The sequence below is a fragment of the Muntiacus reevesi genome, chromosome 1 (assembly GCF_963930625.1).
Source record: "Muntiacus reevesi chromosome 1, mMunRee1.1, whole genome shotgun sequence".
Taxonomy (NCBI): domain Eukaryota; kingdom Metazoa; phylum Chordata; class Mammalia; order Artiodactyla; family Cervidae; genus Muntiacus; species Muntiacus reevesi.
In genome coordinates, this window is record NC_089249.1 from 43,306,903 (window position 1) to 43,316,226 (window position 9,324).

Here is a 9,324-nt window from a genome sequence, read left to right on the forward strand (position 1 = left end):
CCACTAGCAAAGTAATGGTCAAAATTCTCCAAGCCAGGCTTCAACAGTACATGAACTGTGAACTTCCAGATGTTCAAGCTGGATTTAGAAAAGGCAGAGGAACAAGAGATCAAATTGCTAACATTCATTTGATCATCGAAAAAGCAAGAGTTCCAGAAAAACACCTATTTCTGCTTTATTAACTATGCCAAAGCCTTTGACTGTGTGGATCACAACAAACTGTGGAAAATTCTTAAAGAGATGGGGATACCAGACCATTGGATCTGACTCCTGAGAAATCTGTGTGCAGGTCAAGAAGCAACAGTTAGAACTGGACAGGGACCAACAGACTGGTTCCAAATTAGGAAAGGAGTACGTCAAGGCTGTATATTGTCACCCTGCTTATTTAACATATATGTAGAATACATCATGTGAAATGCCAGCCTGGATGAAGCACAAGCTGGAATCAAGATTGCCAGGAGAAATATCAATAACCTCAGATATGTAGATGGCACCACCCTTATGGCAGAAAGTGAAGAAGGACTAAAGAGCCTCTTGATGAAAGTGAAAGAGGAGAGTGAAAAAGTTGGCTTAAAACTCAACATTCAGAAAACTAAGATCATGGCATCTGGTCCCATCACTTCATGGCAAATAGATGGGGAAACAATGGACACAGTGAAAGACTTTATTTTGGGAGGCTCCAAAATCACTGCAGATGGTGGCTGCAGTCATAGAATTAAAAGACGCTTGCTCCTTGGAAGAAAAGTTATAGTCATCTTACACAGCATATTAAAAAGCAGAGACATTATTTTGCCAAGAAAGGTCCATCTAGTCAAAGCTATGGTTTTCCAGTTGTCATGTATGGATGTGAGAGTTGGACTATAAAGAAAGCTGAAACTTAAAGAATTGGTGCTTTTGAACTGTGGTGTTGGAGAAGACTCTTGAGAGTCCCTTCGACTGAGAGGAGATCCAAAAAGTCCATCCTAAAGGAAATCAGTCCTGGGTGTTCATTGGAAGAACTGATGTTGAAGCTGAAACTCCAATACTTTGGCCACCTGATGCAAAGTACTTACTCATTGGAAAAGACCCTGATGCCAGGAAAGATTGAAGGCAAGAGGAGAAGAGGACGACAGAGGATGAGATAGTTGGATGACATCACAGACTCAATGGACATGAGCTTGAGTAAACTCCGGGAGTTAATGATGGACAGGGAGGCCTGGCATGCTGCAGTTCATGGAGTCACAAAGAGTGGAACATGACTGAGGGACTGAACTGGACTGATTATCCAACTTTGTAACTTGAAATATGGCCAATTGCAAGAGAATATCCCAATATTCTCTTCCTAGATTTGTCCATTTGGTGATGGGAAGGGAAGTCTGGCATGGTGCAGTCCATGGAGTCTCCAAGAGTCAGACATGACTGAGCGACTGAACTGAACAGAACTGAGCCCTGAAATTCAAATTATCTGGGATTCCACTTTAATATTTGAAAGCTAGGGGAGAGAGGAGGGGTGTCCATGAAAGAAGGCAGATTAATGCACGAGATCTCATTCACGCTGTGGCAGGATCTTCAGCTCTACAAACCCTAATGAAATAATGAGTGTGGTCTTCCCTCCAGCGCTGGGAAGAGGACACACATTGACAGCTGAGATTTATTAATACTAAAGGGACCGGCTCAGACTGTCATTACCAAAGACATCCACATGGTGGCAGTAACACTGAGTTAAAAGTAAATTCACAGTTGAATTCTAAGAAATGCTTCTTCAATGGCTAGTGTTTACATATTTCTCTTCCCCCGCCTTTATGATGTCACCAAGGCCAGAGAAGCTGGGAGAACAAAGGCAGTACAAACAGCAGAACAGTGACGACGACTCCCACGAGGGAACTGACTAGGAGCTACTGCCTTTGCAATCCTCCAAGTCCTGCGAAGGGAAGTTTTACCATCCTTGTCCTCATTTTACATAAGAAACTAGCAAGAGAGAAATGAATTACCTAAAGTAGCAGAGATAGTAAGTGATCCAGCCAGAATTCAGAATTTTGTGCCTCTGGTCAAAGTCCAGGGTCCCTTCACCACACTTGCAGGGAGAACTGAAGAAAGGCATTTTGATTGACAAAAGGCCCTTCCTTCCTAACCACCCTTCATTGATACAGAAATGAGATGTGAGATCTTTTTGTTTATAACAAAGGGGCTCTTAAAAGATTTGATTCCGTTTTAGCAGAGTTCAGTTCAGTCGCTCAGTCGTGTCCGTTGACTCTTTGCGACCCCATGGACTGCAGCACGCCAAGCCTCCCTGTCCATCACCAACTCCCGGAGCTTGCTCAAACTTATGTCGGTTGAGTCGGTGATGCCATCCAACCATCTCATCCTCTGTGGTACCCTTCTCCTGCCTTCAGTCTTTCCCAGCATCAGGGTCTTTTCCAATGAGTCCGTCCTTCACATCAGGTGGCCAACACACTGGAGATTCAGCTTCAGCATCAGTCCTTCCAATGAATATTCAGGACTGATTTCCTTTAGGATTGATTTCTGTTTTAGCACAAGACAGTACAAATAACTTTCCCAGACACTGTTAAATAGTATATTGATCGCTATAGCGATTTAAACTTTTATGTTTGAGTCACTCATATTTCTTTCCTGCCACTTTGATGGAGCAGGAACATTTTTGTCATTGCTGTAAACTTAATCAAGGTACTTAGAGTTAGAAGTAAAAGAATTTCATTCAAACTTGACTGAAGGGGTGGGGGAGGGGAGGTTGATTTTTCAGCAGAACAAAGGTGTATTTCAAAGAATCCAAAGATGAGTTTTTTCCATTGTTCAATAGGTCAGTGGTGTCTGATTTCTTGCAACCCCATGGACTGCAGCACACCAGGCTTCTCTGTCCTGTCACTGCATCCCAGAGTTTGCTCAAACTCATGTCCATTGAGTTGATGATGCCATCCAACTGTCTCATCCTCTGTCTCCCTCTTCTCCTCTTGCCCTCAATCTTTCCCAGCATCAGAGAAGTTTTTGTGTTTGTTTTGTTTTTTTCTGTTTTGAGTGTGTGTGGGTTTTTTTTTTTTTAGGTGATACAGAAGGTTAAAGAACCAAAAAACCATTAGGGGACTTCCCTGGCAGTCCAGTATTTAAGACTTTGACTTCCAATGCAGGGGTGGAGGTTCAATCCCTGGTTGGGGCCCTAAGATTCCACATGCCCTGCTGCTCAAAATAAAACAGAAGCAGTATTGTAACAAATTCAGCAAAGACTTTAAAAATGGTCCACATTAAAAAAAAAATCATCTTTAAATAAAATGAAAGAAAAAGAAAATCATTAGGAATTATGGCAATCACTCTCATACTCATTCTCTTTCTCTCTACTTTCTCTGGCGCATGGTTTTCTTGGCATGTCTGGGCTACTGCCTTTTTTAAAATTGATTTATTTTAATTGGAGGATATTTACAATATTGTGATGATTTTTGCCATACATCAACATGATTCAGCCATGGGTGTACATGTGTCCCGCCCATCCTGAACCCCCTGCCCACCTCCCTCTGCATCCTATCCCACTGAGTTGTCCCAGAGCACTGGCTTTGGGTGCCCAGCTTCGTGCACTGAACTTGCACTGGCCATCTATTTTATATGTGGTAATGTCATGTTTCAATGCTATTCTCTCAAATCATCCCACCCTCTCCTTCTCCCACTGAATCCAAAAGTCTATCCTTTACATCTGTGTCTCCTTTGCTGCCCTACATGTAGGATCATGATTACCATCTTTCTAAATTCCATATGTATGTGTTAATATATAGTATTTGTCTTTCTCTTTCTGATTTACTTCACTCTGTATAACTGGCTTTCCCTTCTTCTCTAGACCCCACAGCTCCTGCATTCACACACCCTCAGATCCAGTGACTAGCAGAGACTGGCTCACATCTTTCATTTCAGATTCCTAACCTCTGAGAAAAAGAATCCAACTTGGTGGGACTATGGCTATGGCGTAACTAAGAACAAATAAGGGTGATGATTATCTAAGAAGGATGCTCTGAGCCAAGCAACTATCCTAGAAAATGCGTATCATCACTGGCTAAATAACCTTCTGGGGAATCTGAAAGAATATCAGGACGAAATTCTAAACCATTTAGCATTTTCACACTTCCCTCTATGTGGATGGTGATAACTATCAAACCATAATTTGGGACATAGATTTCGATAACTTTTCAAAATACTTAAAGATCAAAGTTAGAAAATTCTGAATTTAAGCTTACAATATCTGTACCTCAACCTGCCCATTTCAAGAATGAATTTTAAAAATTAAAATGTACTTTGACCATAGATCAAATAGCAATACACTTAAAATAGCAAAAGTTTCATTTAAATTTGACATACAGAAAGATGTCTGACTAAAATTGGCATTACTGACTAAAGCTGGAGTCATTGATTAAAGTTGGAGTCATTTACAACAAACACATCTTTCCTGGAAAATGATGTTTAAATAATAAGATGGATCTTAACAAGGATATTTAATACCTTGATTAGAACCAAGTTAGTGAAAAAATTTTAAGTCACACTCTTAGGTTGTTAACAACCAACACTTATTCTATTTAGTAAAAGGTAAAGGTACCAATTCATTCAAACGTGCAGTACTATCAGAAGCTAAGTTAAATGCTGTTTATACTCTATATCAATGATTTTCAAACTCTAACGCACTTCAGAATTGACTGAATTTCTTGTTAAAACAAGAAAGGCTGTCTGCACCTCCTTCCCCAGTTTCTGACTGTTTGGGTCGGTCTAGGGTCTATACTTTGTAATTTGCATTTCTAAAAGTTCCCAGATGGTAGTGATGCTGTGGTTTAGGGGTTACTCTTTGAAACCTCCTGCTGTAAACTCAGGAGTGAAGAACCACTTCTCCTTTCCTTTCTCCCTTCTTTTCCTTTCCTTGCCTTCCTTCCTTTCTTTCTCACGTGTTTTTTGGTGTGTGTGAACACATGTAAGTCCTCCTCCCTGAGCAGATTTCACCAATCCAAGACAGATGCGTGTCTGCGTGTGTGCTCAATGGTGTCTGACTTACTTCATTTAGTGTAATAACCTCTGGGTCCAACCATGTTGCTGCAAATGGCATTATTTCACTCTTTTTTTATGGCTGAGTAGTATTTCATTATGTATATATACCACATCTTTTTTTATGGGCTAATTCATCTGGTGATTTAAAAAAAAAAAAAAAATCAAAACCTTGTTGGCAGACCTAAGTAGGGAAAACTAAGATGTGGGGAAATTTTTTTTTTTTTGGTAACCTAGTCTCCATCTTTTTCCCACATTGCTTGAATAATTTTTTAGTCCTTCTGCTATTAGATTCTCCTCCCGGGGTAGGGGTGGGAATCTGACCCTGAATTTTTATAGCATCGTTGCTCATCTTCTCTGACTCTGCTTTATAAAGGAGTCTGTTTTGTAGTATAAGGTAGTCTGTGTTGTGTTGTCAATGATTTAAATGATAACAACCCTCCTCAGCTGTTTGATCATCTGCCTTTGAATTGCTATTTTGATTTTTTTTGTATCACTCTTCATTCGATTCTGCTTAGGCACCTGTATATTGCTCCAGGAATTATGTCCCCAAATAATAACAGCAACTTGTACCTTTACTGGGCTTCCCAGGTAGCTCAGCTGGTAGAGAAGTCATCTGCAGTGCAGGAGACCCCAGTTCAATTCCTGGGTCAGGAAGTTTCCCTGGAGAAGGGATAGCTACCCACTCCTGTATTCTTGGGCTTCCCTGGTAGCTCAGATGGTAAAGAATCTGCCTGAAATGCAGGAGACCTGGGTTCCATCCCTGGGTTGGGAAGATCTCCTGGAGAAGGAAATGGCTACCTACTCCAGTATTCTAGCCTGGAGAATCCCCAGGGACAGAGGAGCCTGGCAGACTACAGTCCATGGGGTCACAGAGTCAGACATGACTGAGCGGCTAAGCTACACACATACCTTGACTGTCCCGATGTTCACAAGTAATATCGCATAAAGCTCTTTATTGCTTCTGGAAGGTAGATCTTTAGAACACCCCTGTACTCTACCCTTGGTATTCAGAGACTGCTGTGCTGTGTGGAGCAGAGATGCCCTGTCATTACTAACTTAGTTTTATGAGGTTCTCCTAAGTTATTGAAGTCTTGTCACACTCTTTTACAAGCTACTTTCGGAACAATACTGAGAAATGGGTCAGCACTGTCATGACGTTTTCCAGATTGGAAGAAAAGACCTCCATTGACAGGTTATTTTATGATGGATTGACAACCAACAACAAAGTCTTTTTTATAAATAGGTTTTAGAATCTCTTTTGCCTTTTGGTCAAGAGCATTATAACTGGCCAGAGCGCATTAATAAAATAAATTTTTTTAGTGATCTTGGAATTTAGTTAAATTGCCAAACAGATCACAACTCAGACACATAGTAAGATGGGCAAGTGACACAATATGTCAAATGTACCATGTATTATTGTTTATATTTATCTATAATGTGTTGTAGATTTTCATTTGGGTGCTTGGACATGGTAAGATACTCATATCATGCTCCTCTCTTCATCACTCTCATTTTGACCCCTTCCCCACCCTGCCCTGTGACCATAATAATCACAATCATTTACAGAGATGCCATAAAGTCTGCTTCTACACCTTCTCTTCCTTGGTGCACACCTGAGGACTACTCCAAGTTCTCCTTGGGGATGCCTAGCTCTGTGGTTTTTCCATAGCAGTTAATAGACGAAGAAATTTTAAATTATTTTAAATATATTTGATTTGTAATAACAGAAAAATATATGTGAGTATGTGGTATACATATACAAACATTGAAAATGTATATTAAAAATCAGAAAGGATTAAAAATTTTGTCTTAAAAATTATTTCAACTTTTTTTAGTAGATAACATTTCAAACATTCAGAAAGGTTGCAACTGTAAGAAAAACGCAAAACTAATCCACATACTTTCACTCAGATTCACTTAATAACATTTTACCCCCATTTGCTTTGTAGTTCTCTCTCTTTTTGCCTGAACTGTTTAAGGGTAAATTACATACATCATGGCCTTTTACCCCTAAGCCTCTCAGTGTATATTTCCTAAGAATCATGACAATCTCTTAACATGACAATAATCACAGCACACTTATCAACTTCAGCATAAATTCATTTAAATTTTATAGTCGTCCTCATCAATTCATTCGGTCTCATATTATTAATTCTTGTCCTGCTTGAATCCAGCTTTTCCATTATAGTTCTGGAAATTCTCACCCAATTCTGTGGCATGATCTTAAAGTACCAAAAAAACTTGTATTATAGAGTTCTTGTCTGAATCTTTTCCATGATTCTCTCTGAAGATGAAGCATTTTTGCAAAAGCATCAGTATAAAACAATAACTGTCTTTAAATGACCAAAAGACTTCTAAAATGGCCAAGTTCAAGATCTGATAGGAGTTCATTTGATAAGAAAATTCAGTTATTTTTGTGGCATACAAATAATTTAAGACAATAATTAGACAATGAGGGTACTGATATATTCCTCTGAACTTCAATTTCTGGAATACCTACTTATATCAATAATTTATATCCATACACATATAACCTGAGATTTATTATCCCTTCTTATTTGACAATGTTTCCCATGTGATTTAACATGCCACATCCAAATAAACCTAACTAGTTTAGCATTTTCTTTACAGAGTGAGAGACAAACCTTTTGAGAATTCCCAGGGGCCCTCTGGGAAATCTCAAAGTTAGTTTGAGGTAAAAAAACTCCATTTAGATTTGATTTGGGAAGTCATTAAAAAAAAATGACAGAAGATTTGAATATTCAATTAAATAGGATCACAGGTCATGAAATAATGCTTAATTATCTATTTAGTGAAAGTGACAATAGAAGATATTAAAGGCAAATATGGAAGGTTACATAGCTGTGAACAAAATTTAGCTTTTTTAGTATTGAGAAGACTCATTTTCTAAGGTAATCAAAGATCTAAAAAAGACAACAAGAAACACAGGAAATTATTTTGTTAAGACACAGAATCTTTGCTTTCCAGGCTGAGTACCCAAAAGCCAACAAAACAAAAACAGAAAGCTTTCAACATCTTTTAATCAGAGAAAATAGTCTACCAATAAAACTGCCTTTTAAACAGACAACGCTTTAGTTGCTCAGTCATGTCCGACTCTGTGACCCCTTGGGCTGTAGCCTGCCAGCCTCCTCTGTCCATGAGATTTCCCAGGCAAGAATGCTGGAGTGGGTTGCTTCACACCCTTCTCCAGGGGATCTTCCCGACCCAAGGATCAAACCCAGGTCTCCTGCACTGCAGGCAGACTCTTTACCATCTGAACCACCAGGGAAGCCCAGAAACAAATACATATACTAATTTTGTACCAGCGAACTTTTGCTATTTTGACCAACACTTTGACCACCTTATGTGAAGAGCTGTCTCATTGGAAAAGACCCTAAAGCTAGGAAAGATTGAAGGCAAAAGGAGAAGGGGGTGGTGAAGGATGAGATGGTTAGATAGCACCACCGACTCAATGGACATGAATTTGAACAAACTCTAGAAGTTAATGAAGGACAGAGAAGCCTGGTATGCTGCAGCCCATGGGGTCGAAAAGAGTCGGACATGATTTAGCAACTAAACAACAACAACTTTTGATATTAAGGCTCATTCTTTAAAACATAATTCTAATCGTAGCCAGGTTTACCACACACAAAATTCATTTCCAGGAGTCCTTTTCCACAAGCCTTCTATGAAGTTTTTTCTATCCATTTATGTTCTGTCCTATATTGTCCTTTCTTTTTCTCTAACAGCCAGTCATTCTACTTCTGAACAAAATTTCTTCCTTTTTCTCTTAAAAAAAGTATGTTCTTCATAGCTTTCCTTATCTTAAAAACATTCTACTTTCTTAACCACTTTTTGTTCTTAATATTTTTATTTATTTATTTGGCTGCACCAAGTCATAGCTGTGGCATGTGGGATATCTAGTTGCAGCATGTGAACTCCTAGTTGAGGCATGTGGGTTCTAATTCCCTGACCAGGGATCAGACCTGGGTCCTCTGCATTGGAAGTGTGGAGTCTTAGCTCCTGGACCACCAGGGAAATACCTCCTGACTTACTTTTTATACACAGTTGTTTTCTTTCACTATTATTACTTCTAGTATTTTTAATTAAATGTATCAATTAGTATTCTTAACCCTTAGAAGCCTTACTTTCTAGTGAAAACTGAAAGGTAAGCAATAATGGACTGGTTGTTACACCAGCATTCTATGCACTGGCAAACTTATAAATACTCTTAATAATTTCTAGAAGTGGAGTACAGACTTTTCGGTAAACTTTTCAGTATGGCAGAAGATATGTTTACTATTGGAATATTTA